This window comes from Amphiura filiformis, chromosome 9, assembly GCF_039555335.1.
Source record: "Amphiura filiformis chromosome 9, Afil_fr2py, whole genome shotgun sequence".
In the NCBI taxonomy this organism is placed as follows: domain Eukaryota; kingdom Metazoa; phylum Echinodermata; class Ophiuroidea; order Amphilepidida; family Amphiuridae; genus Amphiura; species Amphiura filiformis.
In genome coordinates this window covers 9,762,098-9,786,601 of record NC_092636.1, presented here as the reverse complement: position 1 = coordinate 9,786,601, position 24,504 = coordinate 9,762,098, and the positions used below count along the sequence as shown (strand labels likewise).

The following is a 24,504-nucleotide window of genomic DNA, read 5'->3' as shown; positions in this document are numbered from 1 at the left end:
AGGTTAAATACCACTAATTATGTATTACACGTGTTTCAATGGGAAAATGCCTAATTTCGGGTGGAATTTTCTCATATTCAGAACTCTCACAGTTCAATGCCACCAATATCAGGTGAAACTATATGATTTAGATGCCAAATGATCAAAAATTCAACATAGGTTGACCTGAGACTTTTCTTGTTTTAACGCACTGAACCGTAAACACCTTAAAATGACAGTGTACGCCCTCGAAGCTGAAAGTTACAATATGATAAGGCGACTATTTACTAAAAACCGAAGCCGTGCGTATGAATTTTGGTACTATTACATCAAAAATGTCATATAATGAGAGAAAATGTACCATTTTGAAGCATCAAACTCTAAAAAGTACTTTTTGGCTATATAACTTGATCAATTTCAGCGATTTTAATGCAGTCTTTTGAATGCCATGAAAACAAATAGTTCCTCATCGTATTTCAATGTATCGCCCAGGCCTATTAGTGGTCTTTAACCTATATAAGCACAAAGGTGCTCCAATCTCGGGTAAAATGACATGAATGTAAACATTGACATTTGCAATACATGTTTTAACAAGAACATTTCTGGAAAACAGCATGACGAGTAAAATATCAATGATTTTCGGACACCCTGTATGATGACTGTTTCGCTGTTTTTGCTTCAACCTAGGACTATATATGGAGATTAGTATCTGTAGCCAGTACTAGCACGATCAGATCAGATTAAGATTGATTTAGGGTTAGTGTTCGGAGATGGGCTTGCTGTTTAGTGTTAGAATTGTTGATTAGGGTCAGGTTCGCATTAGGAATAGGGTTTTTATAGGGCTAGGCTCATGGATAGGGATAGAGATACTGCTAGGTCAGAGGATTAGATATGTGTTTAAAATAGAGTTATAGATCAAGACAGGGTTCGCGCTTGAGTTAGGATAGAGTGAGGCCACACAGGATGCTGTAGAGGCCCATAGACAACGTGTACACAAAGACTAGGTTTTATTTTACACGTGACTATAGGCCTTACATGCGCCTTAAAGCTTAAGCAAAATGCCTAGCCTAGGCCTATACTGTATTTACACGTATAGGCCTATGTGCGCTATTTAGGGCAAGGAAATCACCAACAAAATGTGCAAGTGGGTCTAATTAACAAAGTGGCATGTCTAAATGATCATCAACATTGATTTGTCATCATCATTAAGCTTTCTATATGTATGCGCAGGCAAGCGAAGGTTGTTGAATTTAGAAGCCCTGAAATCACAGAAACCAGCCGTAAACCCAATACTAATGCCACAAGTCCCCCCCCCCCTCATCAACCCGTTACTACCTCAACGGGTTCTAAAAACATACCTTAGTAGTCGAAGAAGATGCACGTTTTCTTGCCAGGGCAAATACAGTTAAATATTGAGAAATGTAAGCAAAAAATAGCCAGAAAAGTCCCCATGACGAATATCAGATCCATAGAATTCAGTGTTTCTATATAAGCACAAAGGTGCTCCAATCTCGGGTAAAATGACATGAATGTAAACATTGACATTTGCAATACATGTTTTAACAAGAACATTTCTGGAAAACAGCATGACGAGTAAAATATCAATGATTTTCGGACACCCTGTATGATGACTGTTTCAGCTGTTTTTGCTTCAACCTAGGACTATATATGGAGATTCGTATCTGTAGCCTGTCCTAGCACGATCAGATCAGATTAAGATTGATTTAGGGTTAGTGTTCCGATATAGGCTTGCTGTTTAGTGTTAGAATTGTTGATTAGGGTCAGGTTCGCATTAGGAATAGGGTTTTTATAGGGCTAGGCTCATGGATAGGGATAGAGATACGGCTAGGTCAGAGGATTAGATATGTGTTTAAAATAGAGTTATAGATCAAGTTAGGGTTCGGGCTTGAGTTAGGATAGAGTGAGGCCACACAGGATGCTGTAGAGGCCCATAGACAACGTGTACACAAAGACTAGGTTTTATTTTACACGTGACTATAGGCCTTACATGCGCCTTTAAAGCTTAAGCAAAATGCCTAGCCTAGGCCTATACTGTATTTACACGTATAGGCCTATGTACGTTATTTAGGGCAAGGAAATCACCAACAAAATGTGCAAGTGGGTCTAATTAACAAAGTGGCATGTCTAAATGATCATCAACATTGATTTGTCATCATCATTAAGCTTTCTATATGTATACGCAGGGAAGCGAAGGTTGTTGAATTTAGAAGCCCTGAAATCACAGAAACCAGCCGTAAACCCAATACTAATGCCACAAGTCCCCCCCCCCCATCAACCCGTTACTACCTCAACGGGTTCTAAAAACATACCTTAGTAGTCGAAGAAGATGCACGTTTTCTTGCCAGGGCAAATACAGTTAAATATTGAGAAATGTAAGCAAAAAATAGCCAGAAAAGTCCCCATGACGAATATCAGATCCATAGAATTCAGTGTTTCTATAGGTTAAATACCACTAATTATGTATTACACGTGTTTCAATGGGAAAATGCCTAATTTCGGGTGGAATTTTCTCATATTCAGAACTCTCACAGTTCAATGCCACCAATATCAGGTGAAACTATATGATTTAGATGCCAAATGATCAAAAATTCAACATAGGTTGACCTGAGACTTTTTCTTGTTTTAACGCACTGAACCGTAAACACCTTAAAATGACAGTGCGCCCTCGAAGCTGAAAGTTACAATATGATAAGGCGACTATTTACTAAAAACCGAAGCCGTGTATGTATGAATTTTGGTACTATTACATCAAAAATGTCATATAATGAGAGAAAATGTACCATTTTGAAGCATCAAACTCTAAAAAGTACTTTTTGGCTATATAACTTGATCAATTTCAGCGATTTTAATGCAGTCTTTTCGAATGCCATGAAAACAAATAGTTCCTCATCGTATTTCAATGTATCGCCCAGGCCTATTAGTGGTCTTTAACCTAAAGGCATGAACACAAATACTGAGTAAATCTGTCTCTTTACAGTACGACAGCAACTTAGCTCACTTCCGGTAATTTTTACCGGCGTGACCTCTGCTGTTACGTGAACGCAATGTTGAAAATCAGGTGGCAAATACGGTTTTTCAGAAAACATCAAAAAATGGAATACACCAGTCGTTTCTCCTTCATTTCCATATTGAGCCCATAGATAAGATATGAAACATGAGTATAAGGCAAAAAGAATAACGTGTAAAAGTTGAATTATTGTGGAAAAAATGAATACTTTTTTTGCTCGAAGTAGCCTAAAAAATGAGAGAAAATGCATGTCACGATCACTAAAATGGTTATATCTACAGCTTTGAGGAAACGCCGGTCTAATGCTTTTCTGTTGTGATAAACATTAATTAATCACAGCTTGTATTAAAATTTCAGCGAAAATGAGCGGTGGAACAACCTAGTCGTAGGTTGAAAAGTTCGTTCTTTGAGTCCTCGTGACGGTAAGCGCACGTTGCAAGTGTCACGATGCTTCACGAAATGGATCCCAGCCGGCGCTGTCTATTATACATGCTATATTGATTAATATAGCAATTAAAAACGTCTATTGTTATATATTTTATAAATGCAAAATACTCTATTGTGTAACAAAATATTGTAGTCGTCAAAGAAGGTAGTATCATCTCATTTAACTGAAGTACAAGCAGTTTTGAACAGATTGTTGTTGAGTGAGATCCTTGAACATGTTGAGCGAGAAATAAGATAGCAAAAGAATACACTTCGCCCGAACAAGTTGCGATGGCTTAGTGGACAGAGCGAAGGTCTGCAGTGCGGAAGGTTGAGAGTTCGATTCCTATGTTATCTTATCGATGATGTGGAATTTTTCAGTTCGTTTTTCTTTTCTTTTTTCCTCTCCCTTTTGTCTTTAATAATATAGGCCTAGGCCTAATGAATGTCACCTTGAAGGCCCACTTTTTTCATGATTTATTTCTTGTTCATGTTTAAGCCTAATCCTACATTCGAGTTCATATCTTTTTTTAAAAATGCATTTAAGTTCAGTAGCTTTCAATATGAAATAATCAAATAAAGCATGTCAAACTTAAGTAATTTTTAAAAGTTCAAGAATATATATCATGTATATAGGCCTATCAAATAAAGGAACGTCAACACAGATTTTCACGATTTTTTAATTGGACTAGACCCCTCCCCTATCGGCAACATATTTTTATCTCGCTACTTCTGCTTCAAATGTAACGTGAAAACCTTCCTGACAGTTATTTACTAATATTATAAATATTGTTGTAATTTTTGGAATAACAAAACTTCAAATTTGCCCGAAATCGTATATTATGGCTTTAATAAAAATATGAAAACTAGGATTTAAAAATATGAGTTAAAATCAAATCAAAAATCAAAGAGAGATGCTTGCGGGGTTCGAACCAAGATCGAACTTCCAAATACATGTATTTACCACTAAGCCATACCTGAGATATGATTAATTCGGTGACAATAATAGCAATGTTATTCCCAATCAGTGGCTCACTCGTGCATTCTATTTCTGGAATGAATTAACACCGTCCAAATAATGTAACACAAACCTTTATGCTGACTTTTAAAATTGTTTGAGCGTTGGGAGTATTATTTTCAAGTTAAATAACCAACAATGGACAATTGACAATGAAAGTTTCTTTGCAGGAAAAACATCGGTCATTACAATATATGGCGTGACAGTAGTCACGCACAAAGATAAACATTTCAACATGTTCAATATACGACTACGAATATACCCCAACCAAAATTCACGAAATTTTCAGGCAAGCTAACTTAAGTTATTCTATAACATGACACCCATTTTTGATTCTGGCGCTTTTTCTTGCTTGATGATATGAACATTTTTGTGTTCGTGACATGCAATTTTTCTCATTTTCCGAGCTACTTTGGACATGTTCAAGCTTCTTTTTTTCCATTTAATTCAACTTTTACACGTTATTTGTTGCATTACACAAATGTTTGATGTCTTATCTGTGGTCAGGGTACATGAATGGAGCAATATACGACCCGTGTCTTCCATTTCTGGAGCTATTTTGATAAAAAGCGTTTGCCGGCTAAAATGTCAACATTGTGTTACGTAACCCGTGTTCACCAACCCGTATAAATTTTCTGTCGAACAAAAGAGGTCACGAAGTTGCTGTCGTACTGTTTACCCTATCTCAATGCTAACAATTTTCCTTTATCAGACTGGGTTTGTTAGCAACAGTTTGTATGTGCTAAACATTTCTGATTGGCTCGCGGTTTGGTTTGGTAAGCGACATCAACCGGAATGCTGAATTTGTGAAAACAGCGATGCATACCCTACAATCAATCGACTGCGCCGTGCCAGAAGTGGGTTTTAAGCAATAGCTGCCACGTGTTAGCTACCATGTGTATTATGAGTACAATATACTGTATTAATTGCCAAATATTCACAGGGCAGCTATTACACTTATCCACTTCTGGCACTGAGCAGTCGAGATCAGTTTTCGAACACAGTATGTTAAGCATAAATCAATTAGGCCAACATAGCCTGATAAGACCTTCGCAAAAAAATCACATAATCCATGTACATGTGAATCAGACTTTAGCCCTAAAGTCCACTCGTTTATGCGAAAAACAGACCATGAACATTTTTATCGACTGACAGTCTATTTGTTCAATTGCCTATGAGTACGATTAGATATAAATCTCAAAGTAAGATCTACAACATTTCCCAAAAGATGGGATTCTGCATATCACAGTACCGTTTGCCTGTGGATCTTTAAGGCTAAACTACATTCAATGTCCTTTCATGGAGATGGTGATCGCTATATGACACGTCTCACATATCCCAAGCAAATAAACAAGGCGAAAACCGAGAGGAAATTTGCTGCAAGTCAAGGAAACTCTTTCTGATCCGCTGAATAAGTGAGCCAAGACTGGAGACATCAACTGCGCTTTAAGCCCTTTTTTCTTCTACTTTTTTTTTTTTTTTAAACATATTGAAATGAGAGAGATAGAGAGCTGGCTCACGATGAAAATGGCTTCCGTTTTCCGAGCCATTTGGGGATGATTTATCAAAGCCGAGTAATGTAAACAAATTGAATATATGTCAAATTTGATTGAATTCAATGAACAAAATCTAGCCTCTTTGATGGATGGTACCAATTAACATGTGTCGCTGTTTCAACCGTTTAGAAGTACAATGAATCCTTTGAAGCTTAAAAATATGGCATGTTTGTAGTAACAGACTGAATATTAGCCCTTTTTAACTGTTCTGACTGAATTTAAAACTAGTGACACTGGTATTGGTACAGCTACGAAAAAATAGAGCCAAAATTACTGAAAACATGATATTTAGCAATAAATGTCAAACAAATCTTTTTAAAAAATATTACAAGTTTGATAAATCACAATTGGGATAGAAATAAATCATTGGGATAGAAAAAATCATTGTTTTAAATCCTGAAAAGTGAGAAAAGACAGTGAATCTTCTAGAAATTGAAAAACATGTTTGCATTCCTGAACTTGTAAAAAAAGATATTTTTAAAAGGGTCGGATGACTTACGGCAAAAGCATATTTTTTATGCCTTATTTTGAGCATTTGATTTCAACATCATTGGCTTAATAGTGACGCAATAATATGTGTCCTTACAAACTATTTAACTGGGTTTTTAGTTTTACTTGTTTGGTTTTAACAACTGTGAATTATATAGGCCTATAGAAGTACAATACTATTCAGCTAACTTCAGCTATATTAATGAATATGTATTTATAAATATGCACATGACCCATGGGCACGGCATACCAAGACCAACAAGTGTGATCAAATCCCCATGCCACTGGCCACTATACAGAAAAGGATAGGAACTCTTTAGATATCATCAAATTTAAATGCCACCCACTGTGTTGAAGGTCACTTCTATGCTAATCCATACTTCTTGTCTACAAGCTGTTATGGCAGCGTTGTGGTCATGTGCGTATTTATTAAATACATATTTATAAATATAGTCAAAGCATACTGCTATTTGCCTCCAGTTTCAAATGTACCAATCTTTTTTCACAAATTTATTAACTTATTCACAGGTCAATTGGGCATTATTTGGGCAAAACACTGTCTGCACGTCATACACAGGATTTGACTTATAATTGATTTTAAAATGTTAATCAAGAAATGAAACAAAACGTGTTATGTTTGAGGCAAATTTAAACTGGTCACACAACAATGGATATAATTGACTCAAATCAACTCAAATGTCAATATTTTGTCCGAATTAAACACGATTCATGACTAAATAAATGTCATAAAGTATTGTTTAGCCTTGACATTAAAAACAGTTGTTATTTAAATTAATGGTACAATATTTTTCACCAAAATTGAAGATATCACAAAGATGGGAGTTTCGTCTTCAGCCACTCTGGCTTAGCAAAAACCAAATTTTATCACTTCAGACATTCTATGCATGGTACACATATTTCACTTTAAACCGGCCAATACTTGGTCCCATCAAGGCTGGATAAAAGAGGTTGAATTGTAACCATAGACTATAATACTAGTCATGATATGGCCAATATGATGATGACTTTGCATGTTACTACTTACCACATCTGTGTGGTCTATTTCTCCACCTTTGTCCAATAATGACTTGACTATATCCACATGGCCTTCCTTCGCAGCAAATACCAGTGGCGTCCATTTGTCCTGCAAAAAATAAAAATATCAAGTATTAAATTCACAATTAATGGAATGGAACATCCAGGAGGAATCTTAGCTGGTGCAATTTGGATCATATCGTGGTATTTGGATATCAAAGTAAAATAGCAACAAGAAAATCGTCCCTACGTAAACAAGGATCTCCTCGATTGAGGTATCGGCTTTCTGGCAGAGCAACACATTTTGCATCATTGTTAATGATGCAACAAACATCCATATGTTCCAAATGCATGCAAATCAATTGACGCCATTAAACAAGAGAATCAATGCCAGTGATGCATTCTAACTAGCAGCATTACGAGTCATTTAGGGGAAAGACTCTAACTGCAGATGTTCAATGATATCGTCACGATAAGCTCTTTTTTTTCCTGTGGTTGAAAATTACAGTACCACAGGCCTATCGATCATAGTGCAGTTGTTCTATGTATTTGACACATGCACATGCATATGTGATGCCACTAAGCAAAGTGAGTTAGATATCTGTAAAATCAATGTCGAGGTACAACTAAGAGAAACTAAAATGAAACAGTACCTATCTCGGAACATTCAAGTTAAAATTTGATGTGATTTTCTGCATAATTAGTGCAATTCATATCATGCAAAACTGAAAATGTTTTTATTGCACAAAAACATTTTTATTTTTGATTGCATTGACAATATTTTTTAATGATATTTGATATGGCGAGCTCCACTGGTCACATGTTTCCAATCATTTCCATACAAGCAAAAAAGAATGAAAAACTCAATCACATATCTAGACGAATCCAACGAGCCAAGTCATGGTCAGGATTTGGTCGGACATCTTTGGGTAGCCGCTAGCACCAACCTGGTGTTTTGAGCGTTCAATTGTGCAAATAAAAGCCGTCTAACACCTAGACAAGATGCAAGGACGAGGAGGGTTAACAGAATAATAGCTAAATAATGGAGATAATTCCGAGGTAATCCCGTCGCATCTATTCATACATATTCCTTTTGTTCACAAGTACATCAATGCATAGATACCGCGTGTAGTTAATCCGATTATTATGTAACTTCAACAGCGAATAGACCATGTAGAAGCTTGTAAACTTGAATCATTCTTTTGTCTACCTGTGTTTTCGCGGAAGGTGTAAAACGGGTGATGGAATGCAGTTTAAAATTCCCGCCAAGGACGAATCATTTCACATTTTGGGTGCATTGTAGCCGATGGCTATCCAACTAAAGGCTGCTAGTCAGGTGTAGGAATGCGTGGATTTGGATTCCTCTATAAGCCATGTGATTATATTTCTCAATTTTGCAAATGCACTCTGCTTATACACAAGCCTTAATCTTACATTATCTTGATATTATGGCATGACCATGGGTATCTGGCCACATTGAACATCCACACAAATTGTATAACAGTTATTACCGTACTGACTCGAGTATAGTCCCACCCCGTTTTTAGGTGAATAATAAATTTTTAAATAATAAGTCAACCATGAATGATCCTAGCATTTAGCTCTAGGTCCAGGGACACTCCAAAACCAAAAAAAAAATGCCTTAAAAGAAAACTTGGGGCGGGACTTTACTCGAAGGCGGGACGATATAATACTCAGCGTCGGTATGGTACTACAGTATCATCAGTTTTGGTTTCTGCTGACAGTAATGTTAGTCTTCGTTGCATGCAGTCTAAAGCAATGGATCATAAAGGTGACCAAGATTGCAGAGCCCCTCATCTCTATTCATAACTCCCAGCTCCTTTCTCCTAATCTAAACTGACTCTCTCAAACTGACTGCAACTAGCTCACAGTTGGATAATCACAGCAGCACCAGCTTTGAGAAAGTCAATGTTCGGTGACGAAACAGGGAGTTTTTAGGTTGGTTTTGACAAATTAAATTTATTATGTTTTTTTTGGTCTACAGATATTACTTCAATTGACGTCTGGATTTTGCTGCATCTACGTGTGACTTAAACCATGCATCTGTACATAATCTGCCATCCAGTATGACTATCGTTTAGCAACTACTGGTCATCTAACAGCATTTATGATTGGTTGATAACTTGAAATGCTCATTTCAATTGCCAATTATGACTAGGCTTTAAACTATTTATGGTCAAACTTGCATTTGCAGATGATCTTATTAATACCCTCCTTGATTGGTTCAAAATTTGACACAATATTAATTTTGGCCAATCGGCATGTAGTTCTCATGGGGTTAATATTTTGTTGTCTTGTTTTCATAACACATGTATTTGACACAAACTGCTAAGTTTATTTGCCAGCTGTCAACCACTGGCATTTTTTTCCTGTATTGACAGTATGTCCAGGTCAATTATGGAATCACGTAAAATGAGCCAATTATCGAAGAAAAAACAATTTTTTCATTAATTTATCTGGTATTTTTACACATCAAATATTCTACAATATATGCATATATGTGGACTGAAAATGTACTTTCATTTCCTGATATATCAAAATTATCATGATGTTGAAAACAATAAAATGCAGAAGAAATTGAACCCTTATTTTTATCATTTTTTGCGTAATTAATTTCAGCGACAAACAATTTAATTTGCTTGATCGCATCATATGTGAATGAGAGAAAAAGTGCAGGTGATACTACTACCTGGTTTCAGCATGAATCACTTTATCATTATAGTAATTAATATCTTATTAACTGCATGTGACACGTTCACTTATATAAACATATTTGGTTTGTGTGATGTCAGGGATGTTCTTTAACACCAGCCAGACAGTCAAACCGATGGCTTAGTATCGTTACTGTTAAGGTTTCAAAGCTTATAGACGAATCCAACAAGCCAATTAGCCATTGTGTTGGACAGAATTCATTAGGCCGTTACTGGAGACTGCCCAAATGGGTGGACAAGAGCCACTTTAGAATCAATTTTAGGCCTATATTGTATTGCGTTGTAAACTTGTGTATATGTGTAACATGGGTAATGGAATGCAGTTTAAAATCCCTGCCAAACCTACGTTATTTCACATTTCAGGTGAGATGGACCCCGTCAATGTCTGAGGTGTAGGAATGTGTGGATTTGGTACTTGTCTACATGTTTATGATGCTGGTACTCTTTATTGGTACCATACTTGACTGGCTGGTCTCGCCCAGCCCCTTCCCCAAACACAATAATAAGCATTTGTTTGATGTGCATATGGATGAAATGGAGAAATGGAGAAATGGAGAAATGAAGAAAGAAATGAAGAAAGAAATGAAGGAAGAAATGAAGGAAGAAAGAAAGAAAGAAATGAAGAAAGAACGAAAGAAAGAAATGAAGAAAGAAAGAAAGAAAGAAAGAAAGAAAGAAAGAAAGAAAGAAAGAAAGAAAGAAAGAAAGAAAGAAAGAGAAATGCAAAAAGGGAAAGAAAAAACAAGCAAGCAAGCAAGCAACAGAAAGCAAGTAAAAGAAAGCAAGTAAAGGAAAGAAAGAAAGAAAAGAAAGAATGAATAAAAGAAAGAAAGAAAGAAAGAAACAGAAAGAGTGAAAAATAGCATGAAATAACAAAGAGAAAAGAAAGATTGAATCCGTGTAAAAAACTAAAGATTTAGAAAGTGACAAAAAGGACTTCCATGAATCTCTGACAATTGAACAATGTCTAAATGAGTAAATGATAGGACATTAACAGTGACCTGTAATCAGTACTGTATCACTTATCAATACTGTTCAGTTATTACCTAATTAGTCCGCTCCAGTTGACTTCAAAAATAGATCATATGAAACAGACATTTAACAGTTTAGTTCAGAAGAAGGGGTGCTAATCATGACAGGAGGTTGACAGTAATTAGTGAAGCAATGAGCCTATCCAAAGGGAGTAGCTTTTATACCAGTGTTAAAGGTTCAACTGATAAACCAGGGTATAAGGTTCAAAATTCGGCAACCTTTGGGATCAACTGATGAACCAATGTAAAAGGTTCAAAATTCGGCAACCTTTAAGTTTCCGAATTCAGCAGCTTCAACTTACCTCGTCAACAGCTTTGACATCAGCCCCTCTCTGTAATAATTCCTGGACAAGCTCCAATTTCCTGCTTGGGCAGCACACATCAGGGCAGTCTGACCACCCTACAACAAGAAAAAGAAGGAAAAAACAAAAATTAATGACTGAAATTTTCATGTGACAAATCATATCCTGAAAAGGTAAATTGAGTGTCAATTGGTTCAATTGCAAGTTTCATTACTCGATCACCCAGCCAGTAAACTCTCATGTTTTGAATTTCTGAACATTTTCATAACATTTATTACTTATTCAGTTCATCAGCAACACATTTTAGTGCAACCAACCAAATAACATCGGATGCAATTAAGATGAGTGATCCATGTGTAATGCATGTGTGTGTCTGTGTGATGTAATGTGACTGTTTGTCTGCATTAATGCAGGAAAGACGAGTCCAAGTAGGCGCTTGTGTATGTGTGTGTGTGGGGGGGGGGACAGGGGTTGCACACGCTGAAGGGTGTACATGTTATACATATTCACAACATAGCTCATCAAGGCAAAATGGTCCAGGCATTAAACATTGTTAAACACCACAACATAATAATAGTACCACATCCTCAGTCAGTACAGAGAATAGAAGATATACCTCATCCAGATTTTGCTCATGATCCACACACGGCGTCTTACTCCTTGGCGTCTTAGGCGATTTCTTCTCTACTAACTCTATATCTTTTTGTAAGTAAGTCGTCCATTTTTGCTGATTATAAGTCACTGTGGTAGGCCATTCTATCCTACACGACATGGTGATTTCAACAACACATCTACACAGATAATGGTGGATGATACCTGCATCACTAGCTGCTCCCTGCCTATCTCTCTATCTCCCACCAGGAATAGTCCTCTAGAATAATAATCCTGACTCACTCTAGCTTACACTGGTTCATCATCAAGATGGTGGCAGAGAATGTGAGAATAACATCAACACTAACCCACCGCAAAATGGATACTACAAACACTCTGAGCACAGATGTTGACTGCCAACCAGGTTGATCAATTATTCAATCGTTAGTCGATATATAAATCCGTACAATCAAGTCAAACTCTGCAACAGGTCAGGATTTCTTGATGAGCAATCCCAACCCTTTATTTACTATTGTAATCGGCTCACTGCGTATTTTGCTCTCATCCATAAAACAACAAATATGAACACAGATGGTTTGTATAGTCAATTACACATGTACATGTATGAGCAAGCTGTAGTATTCTAAACACGTAACAAAACATTAAAAAAATTGCATTGACATTAAAATAAATTTATCATCTAGGTGTGTAACTGCACGGCAGCCAAGTTATGCCTCCATTTTTTCCCACATTCCCACGAGAAATTGCTACTTCGTGGGTGTGTTGTGTGTCTGTGTGACTTCTTAGCAATCGACTTGGCAGCACCAAGCTCTTAAACGACTCCATTTCAAATTTAAAATGCCGAGTTATGAAGTGCTAAAATGGCACTACATGTACGGGTGATATGTCAACATATTATCGCTTGAGAGCACTCAGTTTTTCGATGACACTAAAAAACATGTGTTAGAGACCTGTCTACATGGTAACATGTTGTTATAGAATTTCACTGAATCACGATATGCCCTGTGCAAAGAGCCACTGTCGCAACCATATGTTCCCCACTCATCCTCTCAGTGTACACTGCAACTCATAATTTCTACTATTCCACCAATGAGACATCAATTATTCTCAACTATAATATTTGTACATGCTAATAAGTATAACCCTGTAACTAGAAAAAAAAATCACATTTTTAATTTGTAATAATTTTACTATGTGGTAGAATCCATCGGAAGGATAATCTTTTTTTTTCCCTCACTATATGAAATATCATTATTACAGAATCTGACACCGGGTTGTGTTAGCAAATTATTATAAGCGATCGGTGGTGTAGATATTAGTGTTCAGCGAAAATAAAATGACACCCACCTTCTCGGGTGTATAACACTAATACATATGCAACTCAGTAAGACAGACTCGGCTTATATAGGTTATAATATGCGGAATACTACGTGAAGAGAATGAGTGCTTTATGCATGCAACAATAGATAGCGTATAAGCTCTATTATATACTACTTGATGACAATGCTATTATTATGACAAATCACAAGTCAGCATTCATTATCATGTTAGTAATATTGATTGACTCACTTTTTGCACATCAATTTTCAGTGAATTTGGTGACTAAATTGTGAAGTTTTTTAACAAATTTTGATTTTATTTATGAAGCAAGAGTATCTTTACAATGCTACCCACTTTTGAAAAAGGATGCAGTTCATCATTTTCATGTTACTATATTTTGTAGTTCAAGAACCATCTTGTAAAAATTCTGCTCTTCTTTGAAAAAAGTTGCATCTGCATCTACACCTCATCATAACTCCAATAGCTGCTGGGTGTTCAATATGCACAGTATAATATATTGTATTGTATATATTTAACATATAGCAGCTATTGGAGTTACAACAAGGATTTGCTTGCTTGTAGATACATCATTTTCCCAAGTGAGGACAAAGTTCTTCCCAGAAAAAAAATTACAATTTGAATTTCCGACTTGTTAAGCCTCTCCACACGAGTGTCTGTCGTGCAGACGACAAGTTCCAAATTTTCTTTCAAAATTCGAAAATGTCACAATTGTACATATGCATGCCCATGTTTGAAATCAGCATGAAAAATGCATTGAAATGAGTACAAACAAGCCCAGTATTGGTCCAGTGGTTTATGAGATAGCTCGTGATATTTTAAAGAAAATATGTCAAAACTTGGAATTTTGATGTTGAAGCCTGCATGTAAAGTATTAATTTATTGACAAGATAGAATTGAAAGATCAATTGGTCAAATGTTATATTATGATGTGCCTGACTGATTGATTTCACTTCGCTTGTACTAATCATAATGAAAAATGAGGCCACATATTTTGCCACAGTTGAAATGAAAACCTCTGCTGTTGTTTTTTCAAATGAATGATCTCAGGTGTGCTTGAATTTTTTTTCTTGAAAAGAAGGATGTTTTTCAAATTTAAGTTTAATTATTGATTTAAAGACAAACTGACATTAATATTGTAACCTTTGAACACACGCTTAAAAATAGTTTGATTGGTGTAACGTAAATATTAGGGTAGGTATGGGGATATTTATGGGTAAGACTACTAAATCAAATGATACACCCAGGGTATCATGAGATGGTTAAATATTATATTTAACTTCATTTTAACTTGAAACAGTCACAACTTTTGTTCCATTTTAGAGCATTTACTATCCACAATATATTAAGTTTATATTACCTTTGTTTTCCTCTCTCAAAATAAATTAAAATATTCAGGATCTGCCGTATATTTGCAGTAGTACAGGTAATACACCAATCACATTTCTTTGGGGGGACCTTATGCACAACTTTTTGGCCTTAAAAATTTTTATGACAAGATCAATGGCATAAATCCTTGATACTAATATTAATCATCAAAAGAAATGTTTTGTGTTAGTAGGACTACTTTCAGACTATACCATTCATAAAAATACATTCATGCATTCAGGCACCAAATCCAAGGGTATAACACTATACTAAATATTCAAATATATGTATTGCTAGCAGGGAAAAAGCATTCATTGATGCCAAATTCAGCAGTATGTCTTTCATCCTAAGTAATAAAATCAGTTAGAAAGCTAAAGTATTGATTTACACCGCCAACTTTGAGCTCAAGGAATACCGATAAATTAGCCACAACGCCGACAAATTCATAATCAATATGAATGCAAATTATTTCTGCAAGTCTTGAAACAAGTATGGTGAAAAAAAGATTGCGTTTCAACGGGCTGCATGGTGTGCAATACAAATATTCTCCGCTGCTGTGCAATATTGGAACCTTAGCACTCTTAAGGTTATTAATTATTTTAAACTGTTGTGATTTGGTAGTTCACAGCATCTTACGAATGGTAGTGAGCTTTGGCAAAAACTGCATTGCTCAATTCATAGCGAGCGTATAGAAGAATTAAAATATCACAGATATACTTTTATAGGTGATGCGGTTCTTGAGTTACGTTGTAAAGAGGTCTGAAACAACAACACTTTTGTAAAACGTACATAACTCATTAACAACAATAAATTAAGCAAGTTTGCAAAGTATACGATTTGTAGAATGAACTTTTGCAAAGCATCAAGGTGTTAATTTTCAATAATATATTGATCTAGATAATGAAAATCGATTTTTAGGTTGCTTCGACCAACAATACCTCGTCTACCCTTAACCTGTCCTAAGAGTCCTTACTGGGCAAAATTAAATTTCTAGACTCGTAACATCCAGAAGTAATTCTGAACTATATTGTCCAATTGTGGAACCAAGTCTGCATGCGAGATACAGTTTATAAATGACGATGGAAAAAGTGGGGGGGGGGGGATCAACAATTTAATTATGCACAAAATGATATAGAAATAAATCAAAAGAATAAAAGCTGAAAATATTAAATAAGTAACTTGAATAAACAAACAATTAAATGTGATGCAATCAAGCAAAATCAGTCGGAACTCGGAAATATTGATTTTGAGATATAGCCATACAAAGGAAATATTTCATTTTGTTTCCTTTTTGTTTTGGAAACTCTTTAATTGCTCATATCTTTGGAACTGGTTGTTCAATTTCAATGGAGTTTTCTGCAAAATGCAGCTTTGCAAATGCCTTTTACTATCCTATAAGAAACTCAAAATTTAATATTTCCGAGTTCCGACTGATTTTGCTTGATCGCATCACAAATATTAATGGGGCGTGGTCCAATTTTTTTCATGTTCTGTTTCCTATCTTACATTGAGACAAACCATTAAAACAATGTTTCCAAAGTTTGAGTTGTATTGCTCCAACAGTTTTGATATGAAAAGCTAAAACATGTATAACAATGCCCAATAGGAGAGTGTTATAAACTAAAGTAAATTAATCAATCGATTAATCCATAAATAAGTAGAGAAAGACAGAATTAAGCATAAATTAATAAATAATGACTGTATTGACATTATGCATGCAAAATTTATGGTATTTTTAACATTTGAAGTTTAAAAATCATCTTTTATATCTAGTATAAGTGATTGTCTTTTTTAAAAAGATGAACAGCAATTTCTGATTACTTAGTTTTGAATAAAACAACAAGTGTGATTATTCCAATTTAACTATCCATCACAAAACAAATATTTTAATTAACCCAGGATATTAAAAAATATTGATTTGAAACGAGGTGCTATTTAGATTCTATGTGATGATTCAAAACCGTATGTACATAAAATCATGATGATGATGTCATGGTCTTGCGGCTTGGTAGCTGGGAGAACACACTGCACATAGCTAAACTACAGTCTCAAACATGCTTTTCAATTTCGCAATCTAATTAGTGGAATTCATTTAGACACGCGCTTGTCGGCATTACCTGACACTGGTTTGTACACGCTGAAGGATTTGCTAACTTATGATTATAGGCTATTTAATGTTATTGATTTTGTGTGTCATTAATTAATCGACTGTAAGCTGGTATATTAATCGCATACCATCACACCGATAGAGAGAGAAAGCAAATGAGTTTGGCATTGGTTCAAAAATAGCATTACATTAACATCTTAAAAGGTCACAGAATGTAGGAAAACGAATCTCCAATGTATGGTTAAATTAAAATGTATAACAAGTTATCATTTTTGTCGATGAAGACATCATACTAATTTTCTACATCATTAAAATTGTCAATTTGAAATTACAAACACATGGAAATAACCTGAATCAATCATGCACTGCATTACATTATCTGTGTAGTGCAGACATGCTGTTTCACTCTAAAAAGAATATCGCCGGAATTTCAAATCATTTAATGTGCTATGTACTTCGTCTACTTGTGTAGGACTTTTTTCTGCAGGTGAAGTATAAACCTGTTTCTCTCTAACCAGACATTTGAGAGTAGTTTTAAGATAAACACTCATCACCAATACAGTCTGACCTAAGAGATCGTAGCCACTACAAAATTTCAATATCAAATTTAACCGCAATCTGGGTCACAAGTCACAATTTGAATCTCCGAGCCACTTTCACACCGCTGCCAGGCGGCCGCTTTTTCCATCACGGTCCCCTAGTTTATCAGTCATGCCTAAGCAGGTGCCGTAATGAAATAACAATGCATATAGGCAGGCATGTTCCCTACCCAATCCCACCTTTTTTTCTCCTAATATACACTGCCTCAGTGGAATCCAATGATGCTGTACATTACAGTACAAATGGAAATTTCACGACATATAAATTTTTATGGTTTTGTGTGATGCTAAAAAGCACAATTTATTTGTTTCTTTTAGTGCTTAATTTTGTGACGGAAGCCACAAGTGAATAAAATATAATCGCAGCAGCAACAGTAACAGAATATCTTAATTTGTGGGTGAAAAGACAAATCTAATATATAATTCAAATGAAAATTATAATGTCTTGCATTGTACAGCTATCCCTAGCAACCTATTCCAAATGTCCTAAGTAAAAACTAGTGAAATGATGTGTTATCACTAGGATTTAAAACATGCTCATCTATCAGGACACAGTTCTCTAACTCCAATATGCTTGTACATCCATAACATGACATTTGACTGTATTGGGTACACAAATTCACACTCCACAACCTGAGGTCAAGTTTTGACAATGACTGTTTAATGTGTATATTGAACTCTGCATTTGGGAAATGAGAGTAATTTGTCTAACAGTGTATCACACTTGTGTGTTATCAGTCTGGCATGAGAAACGTCACTGGGATCCACAACATGCTCATCTATCAGGGGAACAGTTCTTAAACCCCAATACATTTCTACATTCATTGAATGACCTTTGAAGATTTGGGTACAAAAACTCATACTCTGCAACTTGAGATCAAATTTTGCACTATGATTATGTAATTGAGGTTATTGGACTATGCCATTGGGATGAGGCTCTTGTGGTGCATAGTGCGTGCACCTGAACTCATCAAATCAGAGATTTAGGGACCACCTGTAACAACACAGTCAATTGAAATCATTCTCCCTTGTGTCAGTCAGCCACTAAAGTGCTATCTACTGCAGATAGCAATACCAATTACAGTGATGTACAAGTGAAAAGCTGCATTGAAAATCAACTTGCATTACAAAGGCACAACTTTGATGTCTTAAGTGCTTGGTAAATCACTTTTCATTTTCAATTTGGAAGACACAAAAATGATTTTACAATTCATAACGTGCCAACTTCAGGGGCTTTATTGGCAATTTCAATGAAATGATTAGAATAAATGACAGGAATACCTGGATTATCCTAGCGGCCGGCATCTAATAACTCAAAATATTGGATCTGCCTCTCCTTGTTGACATGATAGAGGATAGTCACAATTGTTTACTCTCATTCTTAGTCAGTTATTTTATTATACTAAAAACTATTTTTATCCAGCAAAAAATTGTTACCACTATGAAAACTCCCTTAATTCTAAAATAAATGCAACTGTGGACAAATTCTTCAGTTGTACATGCTGTGTTCATGTACACATATTACGACTCTGCATACGCCTACATTGCACTACAAACGCACGCCTTGACCATACAGTGTGTTCTGCGATGACGCAGCCACTGTTGTCTTTATTCCCTGATTGATGACACCCAGAGCCCAATGATATTTTGCACTTACAAGCTAAACCCCACCCACTGACTAAGATTGTCCTTTGAATCAAGTTGCATCCATTTTACAATATTGTAGAAATAATGGTAATATCCAGACAAAATCCGTCACATCTTCTCACTAACTTCTTCCCCTTCTGTGCAATAACATATTATTCAACTCCTAAAACAAATAAATCAATTTTATTCCACACATATAAATCATAATAAATTCACTAATCAAATAAACCGGACAGAAAAGGAAGTTCAACATTTTTATCGTATATAACCTGGGGCTACACCTTTTGCATGGATACAAGGCAACGATTTCTCCATTTACTCATATGCAATGTGTATTGAAAGCCAGACAGAGCGATAACATTGGCGTTTATGCGGCATTATATCTAGCACCATGTACATCAGAATCATCTAGGATTTGTACCAGATTCGTTGTCACAAATCTGAATACATTTTCAATGAGAAGATTGTCAAATGTAGTGTATGCCAAGAATAAATGTGACGTGTCATGTCAAAACTTTTGGGCAGGATCGTAAATGGAGATATAGCCAAAAATCTGCCCGGGGTGATTTTTTCACAATTTGGGTTTGTTGCAAATTTGTGATCTTATTAATGTTAAAAATATTGTCTGATAGTTTCAGACCGGAATATAATAACTAGCATCTTGTATTTTTTGAGACATTTTTCAAGGTAATTCCTACTCTCAACATTGTCAATAATATTTTTAAAAGCTGATATCTCAATTTCCAATTTTATAATACCAAAACTTACTAACTCAATATCTTCGCTTAGGAACGTCCAATTTCATTGGGGAAAATGGTGTTGTGCAGCAAAATTTCTCAATATTTAAGATATGTAAAAACCTCAAAATTGATTACCTGCCCAAAAGTGTCTCCTTTTGACATGACACGTGACAAATACTTAGCACCATATCTGAATCATCTAGCATTTGTATCCGATTCATTGGTACAAATCTGAATTCATTGTCTATTAGCAGATTATCGAATGTACTTTATGCCAAGAATAAAAACTACATTGTTTATAAGCACAATGTAAATATACCAGAATCATTTAGTATTTGTAACAAATTCATTGTCACAAATCTTAATACACTTTCTGTCGGTGAATAATTCTCAATATGTATTTCTGTGTGTGAATAATCGTCAATATGTACTAATGCCAAGAATAAAAACTACGATGAATAAGATATTACAACACATAGAGCACCCTATATGGAATATTTCCGAGACAAGATATTCTCGGTAGAGATAGTGTTGGATAATAGGACTGAACACTTGGTAGCCAATCAATTTAGCCCCTCAGGTGCATACTTAATCAATACGCCAAACGAGCTCCTCTACTCCTTCTTTCCATCAGTCACCATCGTCAGACACATTATTTTTACTAGGTCAAAATGTCAAATGAAACATTACACACAACAGTATAAAACCTTAACAAAATACCATGGTAACAATTTTACAAATAGTAATTTTTTAGTAATGTTAAAATCTTTCCTACTGTTTTACGACGAGAAGAAAAAAATTATCAGAAAAATCCTAGTGTTGATGCACAGTCTATCAGTATAGTGCTGTGCATCCCGTGTCACTATGCAAGCGTTTGCAACTACCGTATCATACACACACAAGGGCATAATCTATACGGAAAGGCAAAGTTATAACGACATACCAAAATTTGGGAAAGATAATATCATCCAAGGCTGCCCTTCCTTTCTGCAGTAAAAGCAATGGAACAATGTACACAATATGTAGGTAGATAGCTTGAAAACTCACCCATGTAAGCGTAGTCCCTCTGTGACGCAACACAGCGGTAAAGGCCATGGCGGTATCTCCAAGACACTAACCAAGTGCGGCTAAGGCAGGGTTATACAGGGCCTTGATGGATGGATTCAAGGTGGAGGAATAGAGCAAAGAGAGGCTCTAATAATGCGGCAATCACCGCAGGGCAGGATTAGAGAGAGAGGAGGCAAATAATTCACAAAAGACAAGACGGTTGGTTGCCTGGCTGCCTGCATTGCCTGGCTGTTAGTCGTCACGGACTATGCTCATATAAATTTGTATGACCCCATCGCTAGTTTTACCCTCTTAAGAAAAAAACATAGGTTACAAAACATGGGGATTTTTGTAGAGCTGGATAGATGCTTGGAGTCATTTTCTAAAAGCTATTGATCCGTAGTGGAATATAGGCTTCTTCTTGTCTCTGCTATACGGTGTGTAACCTTTTAAATTAAACAGGTTGCTTATCAGGTGACACTGGTATTGTACACAAAATCATGCCTAAGCTAGAGTGCCTCATTGTTTTTAACCTATTGGAAATCATTTTTTTGTATTTCTGGCTCAAAATTTGCTTAAATCAAGTATATCAATTTTTATGATCAGAAAAGTGCCTCATACATGTAAATCACTTAGTTTAAGTTATTCATCAAAATGCTTTTTCAAACAACTGTCTATTACTGAGGATGATTCCAGTCTAAGTACCTAAAGTTGGCTGTTCGATTTGAAATCTATATACCCCTTGTGGAAGACATAACCTTAATCTTCCTCACAGGAGTGTGGATTTCAAATGGGGTTACCTGAATGGGTGACTCCATTTGAAATCTACATATACCCTGTGTGGGAGATTAAAGTTAAAGTCTTCCACAGGGGGTGTATGGATTTCAACTGAAATAGCCCAACAGCAACTTGTAAGCTATTAAACTTGACATCTTCCAAACTAAAATATCTAACAGTCTAAATAATTACCTGTCAGCTTTACAATAATGATAAAAGCTGGTAATGCTTTACATATGTATTGAAATAATAATTTAAAAAAATAAATGAAATGAAATGAAATGAAATGAAATAAATATTAAATAAATAAATAAATAAATAAATAAATAAATAAATAAATAAATAAATAAATAAATAAATAAATAAATAAATAAATAAATAAATAAATAAATAAATAAATAAATAAATCAAAAATCAAAAAATCAATAAATAAATAAAAAAATCAATAAATAAATAAATAAAATAATTAAAAAAAAAAAAAATCATAATTTCATACAGGATGAAAAATAGTGAACATAAATCAGTCTTATGACCATTTTTATACTTTGAACAAGTTCATTAAGAATGTTATTTTCAACTGTGGATTTTATTCATTTTGAACAATTCCTATGAAAAGTGAAGATTTTTAACTCACATTTTAGTGACGTTCCACCACTACACTAGTGGTTTCATCAGACTGGCAACTCATGCACCAACTCATCAACAATCTTATATTACCAATTATCAATTTTTACATTATATACCCAGCAAAACAATTAACCATATAAAAACCCAAAACAAAACAACACATACCACTTTTGTTTGCCCATATTCTACACAAAAATACATCAAATAAATCTTCAATAATAATCCTCTGACCTTGCGCCGGATTTACATCAGCTTCTTCTCCTTATAATAATTCCACGATTTATCTTGCATAATGTGTGATGACCGCTAACACTACCGATGCACAGTCCTTTCTACTTTCTTGTATCTCAATTTAGGTGTGCATTGAGTAGGATCTCCATCTCAATGCTTAATCAGGATAAAACCTATCAATAATTAATGTGTACATGTCTGTGAATGCATCACTATTAACAGATTACCACCCGAGGGAAAAAACATCCCGTCCAATTATGATTTAATCAAGCTACGCTGAATCAAAATCAATTATGGCCTATGGAAGGGCCAATGTTATGGACACAACCCTCCAAAGATAAATCCAAGTATTATTATCATTATGTATACAAACAAATTACATTTGATACAAACTTGCGAGAAATCAAGAGCAAAAGTTGCTTTTCAAGTCGCGTAAGACATGGATTTAAACTTTATTAAAGTTTGACAGCCACTGACATTTACATTAAAAGGTGCAAGACAATAGGCGATACATACATTTATGTGAAGATAAATAGTTAACTAAGCCAGAGGAATAATTGATAAAAGAGACAAGAAGCTTGGGTAGACTGTCATATAGTGTCATCAAATATTTCGTATCATCACTTTCTTCTCTAGATCTTCATAAATGCATGTAGTATGTTACTTCCTAATAAACACAAAACGTTTTTTGAAAACATTTCCAAAAGGGCATACAAAAGGTCAACAAAACATATATAAATGTTGGGTTATGTAAAAGTTATCTTTTTAAAAACATTTTTCAATGTTACCAAAAACATTTTAACAATGTTATTTAGATTGAAGTGTAGACAAAAAATTTGCATTCACAAAAAAATATTTTAAAACAACATTTTGGTATCTTTTTTTTAATATAGAAGTTTAAAATATTTTCTTAATTTTCTAATAACCAGACATTTGTAGTTATTGAAACATTTTATAAATGTGTAAAAAAATGTTTTGAAAGATATTTTGTGTTTGCTGAGCTGCATAAAATCCTTTTTTGTCTTTCATTTGGGGGTGGGGGGTGGGAGGGGGAGGAAAAACATCAAAAAATGTGCTTACAATTGGGCATTTTTGGCCAAAATATTCACTGATTTCTTATTTTGACCAGGGTACAATGCCCAGATTTGTACACAAAACACAAAAAATAAATGCCTAATGCCCTCTTGCCATCCTCACTAAACATCTGAACATCTTATTTTCTTGAGCACATCATTTAATTTGCTTACATTGGTCTCAAGCACTACTACAGAAATACCCAATAACGTTTAACAAACATATCAATTTGAATCCATCAATGTGGCAATCCGTAAGTGTACATATTTGTCAATACAACATAAATTAATATTTTCACTATTACTTATATTCCCAAAATGCCATATGAAATGTATAATGGGTATAAAAAATTAGCATTTATCAATGTAGGATTTAAAGTACTATTATATATATATATATATATATATATACATGTATAAATTTTCTTTAAGCTGAGAAAATATTAAAATGTTGATAATGTGAAAGTAAGTCACCCAAATATTGCCTTTTATGTGATCCTCTTTTGTGGCACCAGTATAGGAAGTTAACATCACATTTCTATATACCTATTCAATAACATGCTAAGTCTGTTAGTCGGCTATCTACAGTAGATAGCTGAGATCTAAATACATAATGGCATACCTATAAATGGCCTCTGAATTATGTCAATGTCTAGATATCTTGATCAAATGCATTGCACTGTGATCCAGAAATATGGGACTTGATATCTAAAAGAAATTGTGTAATCATCATGAAACTGTT

General features: G+C 34.9%; 1 protein-coding gene across 1 annotated transcript in view; it reads right to left on the bottom strand.

The window, feature by feature from the left end:
- LOC140160606 (kinase D-interacting substrate of 220 kDa B-like) overlaps positions 1-24,504 on the bottom strand; it is a 193,419-nt gene that overhangs the window by 103,492 nt on the left and 65,423 nt on the right. The window contains 2 exon segments of the mRNA XM_072183850.1: positions 7,542-7,640; positions 11,597-11,694. The gene's annotated coding sequence lies outside the window, so the exon portion shown is untranslated.